Here is a 13,102-nt window from a genome sequence, read left to right on the forward strand (position 1 = left end):
GGATGCCTGCTTAAGTCCATAAATGGACCTCTGTAGCCTGCACACCTTAGACTCATCTGTGGATGTGAACCCTTCAGGTTGTATCATATATACCTTTTCGTCTAGCTCTCTATTTAGGAAAGCTATCTTTACATCCATCTGTCAGATTTCATAGTCCAGATGGGCAGCTATCGCAAGCATAATCCGAATGGATTTGAGCATTGCCACAAGAGAAAATATCTCGTCATAGTCTATACCATAACATTGATGATATCCCTTAGCAACCAGATGGGCTTGATAGGTCTCCACCTTTTTGTCTGCGCCCCTCTTCCTCTTGAAGACCCACTTACACCCTATGGGTTTTACTCCTTCGGGTGGGTCAACCAATGTCCACACATCGTTGACCTTCATGGACTCCATTTCGGATTTCATAGCCTCTAGCCATTTCTGAGAGTCAGGTCTCTACATTGCATCCATGTAAGTGATCGGATCCTCATCATTTTCATCAAGTTCGATAGGATCGCCGTCCCGGATCAAAAAACTATAGTATCTGTCCGGTTGACGTGGTACTCTACCAGACCACCTTAAGGGTGCAGGAACAATGAGCTCCAGATCTAATCTAATTAAATCTGATTCAGGTTCAGCAACTTGCATCGATTTTTCCACCTGCCGAACTTTCTCAAGTTCGATCTTAGAGGCAACAGTCCCTTCACCAAGGAACTCTTTTTTCAAAAAGATTGTCTTAAGACTGACAAACACCTTTTGCTCATCAGCTAGGTAGAAATAATACCCTTTGGTCTCTTTTAGGAACCCTATGAAATAATACTTGTCAGACCTAGGTCCAAGCTTGTCCGTAATTAAATATTTAATGTAAGCCAGACACCCCCAAACCCTAAGGTACGAGAGTACTGGCTTACGTCCTATCCATATCTCATAAAGCATTTTGGTTACAGACTTACTTGGAACCTTATTTAGAAGGTAACAAACCGATTCGAGTGCATATCCCTAGAGGGAGATCGACAGACCAGCAAACCCCATCATGGATCGAACCATGTCCAACAAGATCCAATTCTTCCTTTCAGACACTCCATTATGCTGTGGTGTTCCAGGAGGAGTCCACTGAGAGAGAATCCCATTCTTCCCAAGATATGTCAGAAACTCATTGGAAAGATATTCACCTCCTCGATCAGATCGAAGAGTTTTAATACACTTCCCCATTTTGTTTTTCTACCTCATTTCGGAATAGTTTGAACATTTCAAATGACTCCAACTTATGCTTCATTAAGTAGATATACCCATACCTTGATAGGTCGTTTGTGAAGGTTATGAAGTAGAAATATCCACCTCTTGCACTTGAGCTCATCGGTCCACATACATCAGAATCTACCAGACCCAAGAGTTCACTGGCTCGCTCACCTTTTTCAGTAAAAGGTGATTTGGTCATCTTCCCAAGAAGATAGGACTCACAGGTTGGAAGTGATTCACAATCACCAACTTCAAAAATTTCTTCTTGAGCCAACCTGTTTATCCTGTTTTTATTGATATGATCTAGCCTATAGTGCCAAAGGTAGACTTCTGACATATTATCCATTCTAGGATGTTTACCGGAGGTTTGAACCATATTAATAGGCTGTGATAGTAAGTAAATTTTATTATTTAGTTATCCAATAAACATTGTAACACCATTCAAAATGATATTACAATTATTTTTTTTTATTAAAAATTCATAATTGTACATGGCCAAAAGGCCTACAGAAATAATATTTAATAAAAAAATTGGACAATAGTGATATTCACTCAGAATTACATTATGAGAGTTGATTACAAGGTTCATGATTCTTAAAGTTAGAATTGAAACTTTGCTTCCATCTTCAACGTTCAGTAACCTCTCGCCTTCATCAAATCTCCTATTGACCTGCAGACCCTGCATCGAATTATAGATATGATAAGGGCTTCCGATATCCAATATCCAGGCAGTAGTATCACAAATGAAAAAGTTGCAAGGTGTTATCATATAATTATCTTGCTTCTTTTTCAGCCTGTTTGGGTCTAGGGAGGTAATGTATAGATGATAGTTTCTCTTCCAGTGCCCCTGCTTCTTGCAAAAGAAGTACTCCGTCTGGCTCTGGTCGGGCTTGTGCTTCTTGGTCTAACTCTGTGCAGACGTCTCTGCATGCGGCTGCACCTTCTTATTCTTCTTCTTCTTGTTCTTCTTTCCTTTCTTAAAGGGTCAAAGACTAGAAGAAGACCCTCCCACAATATTCACCGACTCCTTATGGAGCTGGTGGTCCTTTTCAAAGTTCTGTAGCAACCCCAACAAGCTGTGGTAGTTCACTGCAGATTTTATCATCCAAAAATAAGGAAGGGGAGGAAGGACTTGGACAAAGAATTAAGGATCATATCCTTACCGAGCTGCTCGTGCAAGGGAAAGCCTAGTTTACTTAAGCACTCAATCATTTCGATCATATACAGTACATGATCAGTGACTGAGGCCCCATCCCTCATCCGAGCATTAAAAATGGCACAATTAGTTTTGTGCCTTTCAACATCGTCAGACGTGCCAAAGGAGTCGTTCAATATTTGAAGCATCTCCTATGGCTGGGCGTTCTCGAACCTGTAGCTGAACTCATCATTCATTGCCACCAGCATTATGCATCGAACGGTGGTGCGGTCGTTGGCCACTTTTGGTAAGTATCTCGGACCATCCCTCTAACATTCGGGGCTGGCTCCTCAGGTGTCGGATCCGTTACTACATAAAGGATCTGCTCATGCTCAAGGATGATTTTCAATTTTCAATACCAGCTATCAAAATTAGATCCCATGAGCTTGTCATTATCTAATAATGATCAGAGTGACAGGGTAGTGGCCATAGCTACATAAAGAAAAATCAGACTTTTATTAGTATATAAATTATTAATACTAAAGATTTGGACTTTAGTTTAAAGTTTCTCTTAGTATTTTTATGAACTGGTAGCCTCAACCTCCAATTCGAAGAATTACTTTAATTCTTTAATGGGTACTAGAATCCACACAGACCACACACGAGCCCAACTTTGGTTGGTCAACTCATGTGCATCATGGGTAGGTTCATAACCAGTTGTTTCTCTAAACAACTTCTAGTAATTAATTTTGCCCTAGAACCTAATCAGTAGGCTTTGGCCTTCACTGAAAAGATCTGGTTAGGTCCAACCATTAACATGACTTGATTTGGTGAATTGGACTAATAAATGATCAGGCCCAACTTTGGTCGGCCAACCTGACCACCATCAGAAAGACTTAACCAAATTATCATATTATGAATGATAATTTCATTAGTCAATAAGCACCAAGCCTTTGGGCCTCCAGTGATTATTAAACTAATGGACTCATTATCACTTACTTAATGGGAGACTATGACTTAGTTATCATATAACATAATCATTTTTAGGGACCTAATAATTTTTGAGGATTTTATTAAAGGATAGAAGAGAAGAAATTGACCGGCCAATTTCAATTCTCCCACTGACTTCACCAAGTCAGATTAAAAAGGATTTAATTAAAGCCGACATTAGGAGCACCTAAATCAGTCACACTAATTTACCTAATGACATGGGTGATGTTGGAAAATGTGTCCCAAAAAATCAATCGTCAAGCTGTTGACGGTTGAGCAACCAAGTATTGTAATTGATTTGTTAATAAATAAAATATATTTGGTATTTTCATCATAAGCTTTTATCTTCTAATGAACTCCGTTGTTATGATGAAGTCCTTAAGACTATTTAAGTTCGATAAAGAGAGGATTTATCGATTAGTCCTTAAAACTGTTCACGACCAAATGATAGGTTGTTAATAAGGACGACAGCTTCTATCGAGCATAGGTCACTGTAGGCCATATGGGTTGGTTGTCCTCTTAACCAAGGAGTGTGGAGACACTGGTATGGCATACAGGTAAGATATAAGGGTACATCATCATTGAACGTGACCAACTTCAGAGTATTCTACTGTCGAGAATGTTTCTAATGGGATATAGGTATAAGTGTCCCTTAGACCTGAGATCGTCTCAGTGACTTGCAAGCAACTCACTGTGCTTTGGTACTGGACTAATTGAATTTTTAATTCAAGGATGGAAGGCTTTTGGGCACAGTCAAGTACTTGCGAAGTCAGAGTGTGATCGAGATGGGATTGACCACTGCAAGAGTTGGAGAAGAATGAGTCGCTGTATTTCAATTTAGCAAAACCTTGGCCAGGGTAATCCATCAAATGGATTTGATATTTTGAAATACAATGTGGACAACCTGATCAGAGTTGACAGTTGAACTCTGGGGTGTCCTATGATCATTTTGGTCAAGGGGATGAATTATATGAAAACTATATCTGCATGGGTTCTAAGGATGCTGTTCTACACATTCGACCTATCCGATCGTCGGGTACCATTGCTGGATGGTCACTTTGATTGGTATAAAAATTTATTCCTGTGTTATCGACTTAGGTTCAGACCTATGAGGTCACACACATTAGTGTTCATGATCCGATCGGATGGTTGATCAATGATTAAGAATCATTCTAGGGTTAAATGATCAATACGGTTGACATTTAACCCAGTGTAAGTGTTGCAGGAAGATCGATTAGCAATTCGATTGCTAATTGGCTTAATTTAATTAAACCAATGAGCTGAGATTAAGTTAAATTAAATATAATTTAATTAGATTTAGTTTGGGCTTGATTGGATCAAGTTCAATTAGTTTATTGGATAAGCCAAGTGCAAGGAAAAACTAGTCCTAGTTCAACTAGGACTTGGGTCAATCTAATTTCTAATTTGATTAAAAAATTAAATCAGATTTAAATCTAATTTAATTTGATTAAATTAGATTCTTAATTGGGTTAAGATCTATTTTAATTGGGTTGATCTAATTTTGGTTTGATTTGATTTGAGAAATCAAATTAAAACAAGTCATAAGATAGAATCCTAGTAAAACTAGGATTCCACCTTGCACCACATAAGCCTTCCCCACGCCCTCTCTCTCAGTCAACGCCAATATCCTCTTATTTTATACGATAAAAGCCCTCTCCCAGGTCTCTCCTATGTTTATAAAATGTCTCCTCTCTTCTTTTTCACATGGAAGGTGGTTTGGATCAAATCAAAAAGGAATAAGTTTGGATTTCGAATTCTATGAGAAAGAGTTTTAGAAATCCAAAACTCTTTCAATTTTGCACCGAATCTATCCAAATTTTTTTTGAAATTTTTGTGGGTTTTAGGGTACATATTATGCATCCTTTGCTAGTGATCTATGCACGAAAATAAGGAGGAGGTGCTCAAGAGTTGGGCGCCCCTTAACTTGCCATGTTTGGATAAACCTTGAATAGGTATTTGACCTAGATAAGGACTCTATCATATCTCTTTATATAAAATTATTTTCTTCATGAAATTTTTGAAGAAGATAGAGGTTTGAGAGACCTTTGGCCCATCCAAAAATTAGAAAGAAAGACCTTTAGGTCGTGGAGATATAAAAGACACAAGTTAGGGTGTCTAGAGAGAGAAACGAGAAGAAGAAGAGGGTCTTCTTCTAGGGTTGTTTGTTTTCATATCTTTCCTCCCTCCATCTTGAGTTTTCTAAGAGTGTCTCAGATCTGAAACTCCTCCTCCTACTTTTCATCTTTGGAAGAGTCTAAATCAAGAAGAGGAAGGCACCTGATCAACCATCAAAGAAGGATCAGCGCAGTACTAGCATACTGTGCTGATTTCCTGAAGCAGGATTTCTGATCGAGATTCGTGGGCTCGTGTGGATGACTCCTAGAAGCTGGATGCATGTGCGGCTTGCAATATCATCCTCAAGCCCAGATCAGTGAGGTTAGAACATCTAACTTGCAAGGTAATAGATCTGATCTATTGTTTAATACATACATTAGATGTAGTATAGAAACATGTTGATATGATCAACATGTAGTTCATGCTATATTTATATATTTTAATTTTTAATTTAATACTATATAATAATCATGTAATAGAATCTTATATCTAGAGATTCTTTAATTTTAAAAAATAAATTTTAATTTATTTTGGTCTTCCGCTGTATGATCTTGAAAAAGTTTCAAGATCTAACCCTGAAACCCTAGATCTGGTTCCTACAATTGGTAGCAGAGCCTAGGTTCTTTATTACATGATTATTTATACATGTTTAGATTATTTTTTAGATTAGATTTAATTTATAATCTGATTATTAAATCTGAAATTAAAATTTTAGATCAATCAAGAACTGCAAGGTTGTCCTGCTGTAAGGTTTACCCCTTATAGTGCAAAGGTTGTCCTAGTTTGTGTAGATCTATCTTTAATCATAAATTTATTAGATATGATCTAGATTAAATTTATGATTTATTAGATTTAAAAGATATTTAAATCTGAAATAAAATCTTTTTGTTAATAATTTTTGTGCAAAGAAATTATTTAAAGTTGAAATTGTTTCAATTACATGAACCTGTTTAGATTAGATCTAAAGTAGTTTCATGTTTATTTTACTTGTATCTTGATTATGAATCAAACATGCAATATGGTTGGTAGAATCATATTATAAAATTATTTTACAAATATAAAAATTATTTTTTGAAAAGCCGAACCCAACCCTTAGCCCAAAACTTAATTAAGAATTAAGAAGTTGTTTGACTAGGTTCTAGGATTGTGAATTGAAGAACCTAAGACACAAACCATAACACATTGGGTTAATAGGTTAGTGAGAATTAGGTCCATTAATTGGGTTAGACCTATGGTTAGATTGAAGATGAACTTAATTAGAGAATTGACTAAATCTAATCAATTATTATCTTAGATTAGGTCAAGGATTCTCTAGATCAATTACAATAGTTGTAGTTGGTTAAGTCCATGTCTTTAACGAGAACCAAATAGACTTGATTCTTGGCTAAGCGGTCTAGCATGAACTGTTAGGTTGATCTAATCGAAACTAATTAAACTAGTTGGTGTCTAAGGTAAACCAGACCGATGATTTTTAATTGGGAGCTCGCTTACCTGGCCATTTCTGATGGTGTCTAAGGCAAGCTTTGATAGACCCTCCCACTGATCGAACTTACCTGGCCTCTTGGTGAAATTATGTTTTGATCGGATCACTTGACTATTCGAGCTGACCCATGTCAGCTAGGTAAATCAGTGTGACTGATTTAGGTGCTCCTAGACCAGCCCTTTTAATGGTCTCCCTTAAGCTGACTTGATGAAGCCAGTGGGAGGATCATGATAAGTTGGTTCATCTGACCTTATCCTCTATATTATTTAAATCTTCTAAAATTATTAGGTCCTTAAAATGATAAAGTTATGAAGATAACTGAGTCATAGCCTCCCATTAAGGTGTTTGATAATGAGTCCATTAACTCAATAATTATTGCAGACCCAAAGGCCTGGTGCTTGTTGACTAATAGAATTATCACTCATCATATGATGACTTGGAAGTGTCTCTCTAATGGTGGTTAGGTAAGCCAACCAAAGTTGGGCTTAATCATTCATTGGTTAAATACACCAAGTATGATCATGTTAATGGTTGGACCTAATCGGATCCTTACAGTGAAGGCCAAAGCCTACTGATTAGGTTTCTGGGGCAAAATTAAAATTACTAGAAATTATTTAGAGAAACAATTGGTTATGAACCTACCCTTAGATGTATATGGGTTGGCCAACCAAAGTTGGGCTTGTGTGCAGTCTAAGTGGATTCTAGTACCCATTAAGGAACTAGGGTAATTCTTCGAATTGGAGGTAGAGGCTACCAATTCGAATAAAATAGTGGGAGAAACCTTTTGATTAAAATCCAAATCTTTAGGTTTAATGAATCAATTACTAATTAGGTTATGGTTCTCCTTTGTGCAAATATGGCCACTTTCCTATCGCTCCGATCATTGTTGGACAATGATAAGTTGGTGGGACCCAACTTCGGTAGCTGGTACCGAAAGTTGAAGATAGTCCTGGAGCACGAACGGATCCTATATGTGATAATGGATCCTGCACCTAAGGAGCCAGCTGTTAATGCACGTGGAACAGTCAGAGATACTTACCAGAAGTGGCTCAGTGATCGGACCACGGTGCGCTGTATCATGCTGGCTACCATAAGCAATGAGTTCAGTCGTAGATTCGAGATGGCTCAGCCAAAGGACATGCTTCAAGTGTTGGAGGATGCCTTTGGCACACCCGATGATGTGGAGAGGCACAAGACTAGTTGTGCCATCTTCAATTCCAAAATATAGGATGGTGCCTCTGTTACTGATCATATATTGTACATGATCGAGCTAATGGAACGATTGAGCAAGCTCGGCTTTCCCTTGCATGAGCAACTTGAGAAAGATGCAATACTGAACTCGCTGTCCAAGTCTTATCTCCCATTCCTCACTCATTATAGAATGACAAAGCCTGAAGAGAACTATCACGGGTTACTGGGGTTGCTTCAGAACTTTGAGAATGATCACCAACTTCATAAGGAGTCAGTGAACTTAGTGGGAGATTCATCTTCTGGTTCTCAACCTTTTGAGAAAAGAAAGAAGAACAAGAAGAAGAAAGTGAAGAAGGTGCATGTTCAGGTTGGGACATCAGTGCAGAGCCAGACCAAAAGGATCAAGCCTGATAAGTAGTCTATTCAACTGGCAAGCACCCTAGATTAGACAGTGTGTCAGATATCTACTTATGGCACTGTAGGCTAGGTCATATAAACAAGAATAGAATAAACAGGTTGACTCAAGAGAAAATCTTCGAAGTCAGTGATTGTGAATCACTTCCAACCTGTGAGTCCTGTCTTCTTGGTAAAATGACCAAGTCACCTTTTACTGAAAAAGGTGAGAGAGCTACTGAGCTCTTGGGCCTAGTACATACTGATGTATGTGGGCCCATGAGCACCAGTGCTAAAGGTGGATATTTCTACTTCATAACTTTCACGGATGATCTATCCCGATATGGATATGTCTATCTGATGAAACATAAGTCAGATTCATTTGAAATATTCAAACGATTCTGAAGTGAAGTAGAAAAATAAACTGAAAAGAGTATTAAAACTATTCGATCTGATCGAGGAGGAGAATACCTTTCTAGTGAGTTTTTCACATATCTAGGAGAGAATGGGATTCTCTCCCAATGGACTCCTCCAAGAACACCATAGCATAATGGTGTGTCTGAAAGGAGGAATCAGACTCTGTTAGACATGGTCCGATCCATTATGGGTTTTGCTAGCTTGCCGATATCCTTCTGGGGTTATACACTCGAATCGACCATTTATCTGTTAAATAGGATTCCAAGTAAGTCTGTAATTAAGACTTTATATGAGATATGGACGGGACGTAAGCCAACACTTTCACACCTTAGGGTCTGGGGGTGCCCGGTCTATGTCAAATGATTAGTCACAGACAAATTTGGACCTAGGTCTGACAAATACTCATTCATAGGGTACCCCAAAGAGACAAAAAGATATTTTTTTCTACCATGCAAATGAACAAAATATGTTCGTCAGCCTAAAGGCAATCTTTTTAGAAAAGGAGTTCCTTGGTGAAGGAACCGTTGCCTCTAAGGTTGAACTTGATGAAGTTCAATCGGTAGAAGGACCGACACCAATAGCTGAACCTGAGTTGAATATAATTAGATCAGATTCGGAGCCTAATGTACCTACACCATTAAGGCGATCCGGTAGAGTACCGCGTCAGCCGGACAGATACTATGATTTCTTGGTCCGGAACGGTGATCCCATCTAACTTGATGAGAATAATGAGGATCCGATCACCTATATGGATGCAATGCAGAGACCTGATTCTGAGAAATGGCTTGAAGCCATAAAATTCGAAATGGAGTCCATGAAGGTCAACGATGTATGGACATTGGTTGACCCACCTGAAGAGGTTAAACCCATTAGGTGTAAATGAGTCTTCAAAAGGAAGAGGGGCGCAGACGGAAAGGTGGAGACCTATAAAGCCTGTCTGGTCGCCAAGGGGTATCGTCAACATTATGGTATTGACTATGACGAGATATTTTTTCCTATGGCAATGCTCAAATCCATTCGAATAATGCTTGCAATAGCTGCCCATCTGGATTATAAGATCTAGCAGATGGATGTAAAGATAGCTTTCTTGAATGGAGAGCTGACCGAAGAGGTGTATATGATACAACCTGAAGGGTTTACATCCATAGATGAGTCCAAGGTATGCAAGCTTCAGAGATCCATTTATGGATTGAAGCAAGCTTCTCGGAGTTGGAACATGCATTTTGATAAGGTGATCAAAATGTATGGCTTCATTAAGAATGGAGAAGAGCCCTGCATCTGTAAATGGGCAAATGGTCCAGTTGTGGTATTCCTTGTCTTGTACGTGGAAGATATTCTCTTAATCGAGAATGACATCCCCGCACTACAGGGAATAAAAGTTTGGTTGTCATCACAATTCTCCATGAAGGACTTGGGTGAAGCATCCTACATCCTAGGGATGAAGATCTATAGGGATAGATCTAAAAAAATGCTTGGGTTATCCCAGTCCATGTTCATAGACATTGTGCTGAAGAGGTTCAGCATGGAGAATTCTAAGAAGGGCTATCTACCGATAGGCCATGGAATTTCTCTCTCTAAGAAGGATTGTCTGATAACTTCTGAAGAGAGAGAGCGTATGAGTAGAGTCCCATATGCTTCAGTCGTGGGATCTATCATGTACGCCATGACATGTACAAGACCAGATGTGGCATACTCACTAGGAGTAGTAAGTAGATACCAATCTGATCCTGGAGAAAATCACTGAAAAGTGGTTAAAGCCGTCCTTAAGTATTTGAGAAGTACTAAGAACCAATGGTTAGTTTATGGCGAGTCAGATCTGAAACTTGTGGGGTTCACAGACTCTAGCTTCCAATCTGACCATGATGACAGCAGGAGCATGTCGGGTTATATCTTTACTTTAAATGGTGGAGCCATCTGCTGGAAGAGTTCCAAGCAACATACTGTGGCGGACTCTATTTGTGAAGCAGAGTACATCGCGGCATCGGATGCCGCGAAGGAAGCTGTGTGGCTGAGGAAATTCATCAACGAGCTCGGGTAGCACCCTCCCTCGATGGTCCGATCCTGTTCTACTACGACAGCACTAGTGCCATAGCTCAGACGAAGGAACCCAAAGCACATCAGCGGACAAAGCACATCTTGGGCTGCTTCCACCTGGTTTGAGAGATCGTGGATCGAGGTGACGTCGACCTTCAGAAGATCGACAGAAAGGAGAACCTGGCCGACCCCTTCACTAAAACCCTGACGATAAAGGAGTTCGACAACCACAAGTCGAAGATGGGTATTAGATACTGTGCCGAGTGACTTTAGAACAAGTGGGAGTTATTGAAAAATGTGTCCCAAAAAGCCAATCGTCAAGCTGTTGACGGTTGAGCAATCAAGTATTGTAATTGATTTGTTAATAAATAAAATATATTTGGCATTTTCATCATAAGCTTTCATCTTTTAATGAACTCCATTGTTATGATGAAGTCCTTAGGACTATTTAAGTTCGATAAAGAGAGGATTTAATGATTAGTCCTTAAAACTGTTCACGACCAAATGATAGGCTGTTAATAAGGACGACAGCTTCTATCGAGCATAGGTCGCTGTAGGCCATATGGGTTGGTTATCCTCTTAACCAAGGAGCGTGGAGATATTGGTATGGCATACAGGTGAGATATAAGGGTACATCATCATTGAACGTGATCAACTCCAGAGCATTCTGCTGTCGAGAATGTCTCTGATGGGATATAGGTATAAGTGTCCCTTAGACCTGAGATCGTCTCAGTGACTTGCAAGCAACTCACTGTGCTTTGGTACTGGACTAACTAAATTTTTAATTCAGGGACGGAAGGCTTCTGGGCACAGTCAAGTACTTGCGAAGTCAGAGTGTGATCGAGATGGGATTGACCACTGCAGGAGTTGGAGAAGAATGAGTCGCTGTATTTCAATTTAGCAAAACCTTGGCCAGGATAATCCATCAGATGGATTTGATATTTTGAAATACAATGTGGACAACCTGATCAGAGTTGACAGTTGAACTCTGGGGTATCCTATGATTATTTTGGTCAAGGAGATGAATTATATGAAAACTATATCTGCATGGGTTCTAAGGATGTTGTTCTACACATTCGATCTATCCGGTCGTCGAGTACCACTGCTAGATGGTCACTTCTATTGGTACAAAAATTTATTTCTATGCTACCAACTTAGGTTCGAACTTATGAGGTCACACACATTAGAGTTCATGATCCGATCGGATGGTTGATCAATGATTAAGAATCGTTCTAGGGTTAAATGATCAATACGATTGACATTTAACCCAGTGCAAGTGTTACAGGAAGATCGATTAGCAATTCGATTGCTAATTGGCTTAATTTAATTTTGCCAATGGGCTAAGATTAAGTCTAATTAAATATGATTTAATTAGATTTGATTTGAGCTTGATTGGATCAAGTCCAATTAGTTTATTGGATAAGCCAAGTGCAAGGAAAAACTAGTCCTAGTTCAACTAGGACTTGGGTCAATCTAATTTCTAATTTGATTAGAAAATTAAATTAGATTTAAATTTAATTTAATCTGATTAAGTTAAGTTTTTAATTGGGTTAAAATCTATTTTAATTGGGTTGATCTAATTTTTATTTGATTTGGTTTGAAAAACCAAATTAAAATAAGTCATAAGATAAAATTTTAGTAAGAGAAGGATTCCACCTTGCACCACATAAGCCTTCCCCACGCCCTCTCTCTCATTCAACACCAATCTCCTCTTATTTTGTGTGACAAAATCCCTCTCCTAGGTCTCTCCCATATTCACAAAAGGTCTCCTTTCTTCTTTCTTACATGGAAGGTGGTTTGGATCAAATCACAAAGGAATAAGTTTGGATTTCGAATTCTATGAGATAGAGTTTTAGAAATCCAAAACTCTTTCAATTTTGCATCGAATCTATCCAAATTTTTTTTAGAATTTTTGTGACTTTTAGGGTACATATTATGCACCCTTTACTAGTAATCCATGCACAAAAATAAGGAGGAGGTGCTCAAGAGTTGGGCGCCCCTTAACTTGCCATGTTTGGATAAACCTTGACCAGGTATTTGACCTAGACAAGGACTCTATCATATCTCTCTATATAAAATGAGTTTCTTCATGAAATTTT

Source organism: Elaeis guineensis, chromosome 13, assembly GCF_000442705.2.
Source record: "Elaeis guineensis isolate ETL-2024a chromosome 13, EG11, whole genome shotgun sequence".
NCBI classification, from domain to species: domain Eukaryota; kingdom Viridiplantae; phylum Streptophyta; class Magnoliopsida; order Arecales; family Arecaceae; genus Elaeis; species Elaeis guineensis.